Source organism: Choloepus didactylus, chromosome 2 (genome assembly GCF_015220235.1).
Source record: "Choloepus didactylus isolate mChoDid1 chromosome 2, mChoDid1.pri, whole genome shotgun sequence".
In the NCBI taxonomy this organism is placed as follows: Eukaryota; Metazoa; Chordata; class Mammalia; order Pilosa; family Megalonychidae; genus Choloepus; species Choloepus didactylus.
In genome coordinates this window covers 163804327-163805807 of record NC_051308.1, presented here as the reverse complement: position 1 = coordinate 163805807, position 1481 = coordinate 163804327, and the positions used below count along the sequence as shown (strand labels likewise).

The window sequence follows — 1481 nt, the reverse complement described above, 5'->3', positions numbered from 1 at the left end:
GTCAGTCCTACTATTATCGTCTTGTCGGTCGTCGCCATCATCAGCAGGGTCGGAGGCTTGGTCTAATGGTTCAGGTTGTATATTCGTTGGCGTTTCTGACAGCTGTTCCTTGGCTTCTTCAGGTGATGTCACGGTTCTCACCAGTCTTTCCGGAACCCACACTGGTTGACGTCCTGGTTCCTGGGGAAAAACACAAACAGAGCCTCTGGCCCAGCTGAGCACCGGGTCAGGGCCTTTGTACTCGGGCGGGGGGTACGGCAAAGGTTGCCCCTCCCCTGACCGGCCCATCGGGGTTTCCGGGTCTGGCAGCAAAGGATAATTACATTTACTGGGCATGGCCACTAGAGGGAGCTCTCGGCGAGGTCCTTTGGTGGGACCGCCCAAGGCGTCAGTTAGGAGCTGGGGTGTCCCTGGGGGTGCAGCGGTAGACATTGGCGGGGCGGAAGGCCGCACGGGTGTGGCGGGAGGCTCCTCCCACTCAATTAGCGGGGATGCTTCCGCCTCCTCGCCAGTATCGCTATCTGACTCTGAGTCAGAGTCACTGGACTCCGGCGGTTTGCCCTTATAGGAGCCGTCCGCTGACGAAACTGACTGGGTTTCTTGGAGCGCGCACCGTGCTTCTTGCAAGGCAGAGGACGGGCTTAGGCCGGCAGCCGATTCTAGTTCAAGGACCGCACGGACGGTCTCCCATATAGGGATTAGAATTGGATCCAGACAAACGCCCGTCTGACGCGCCCGGTCTATATCGTGACCAAGCTTCAGCCAAGAGGGCAGACTAAGGCTGCCGGTGGAGGGAAACCAAGGGGCAAAAGTTTCAACATCATCGAGAAACCTCTGTAGGGAGCTTTTCTTAACTGAGATACCCCTCTGCTTCAGGAGGGTTTTTAAAGGAGCCAATAAAGGCGAACTTCCAGACTGCCCCATGCTTGCAGTCGGCGCTGTACTTTAACCACTCGGAGAGCTCTTCCGAGTCCCCGGGACCGCCTGAGAACCCACGGGCCCTGACTCTCACGTAAAAGAAACACTCACCTTCTCGCGCTGATCAGGCACGGGAAGTCCGCTGCAGTGAAAAAGGAGCGAGGCGAAAGGTATGTGCCCCGTACGGTTAGCTCAGTTGGTTAGAGCGTGGTGCTGATAACGCCAAGGTCGCGGGTTCGATCCCCGTACGGGCCACCACTTGTCCGGCGCTCTCTCCGCCCCGCCTCAAGTCCTCGGTCGGCCGGCGATGGGGACCAGAGAGATAAGGGGAGAGAGGGTGCGGACAATGTCTTACCCGACGCACTCGTGATCACTCTGGACTCGCAGCAGTGAAGCATGTAGGCTTTTAATGGAACTAGGCAATCATCCTCTTTACAGGTTCCGCCCGGGGCAAAACGCCTCGGGGGAGAACAACCTCGATGCGGCCGTCAGGCGCGGCTCCTTGTGGGCTGTCTCCCCGAGGCTAGCCCGGGTAATTTCTTATATACAATAGTTACAACCAA

General features: G+C 57.9%; 1 non-coding gene across 1 annotated transcript; it reads left to right on the top strand.

Annotated features, from left to right (window-relative positions):
• Positions 1-1094: 1094 nt before the first annotated feature.
• On the top strand, positions 1095-1173 carry TRNAI-GAU. Its single transcript has one exon. It is a non-coding gene; the product is annotated as a tRNA-Ile (tRNA).
• The last annotated feature ends 308 nt before the right edge of the window (positions 1174-1481 follow it).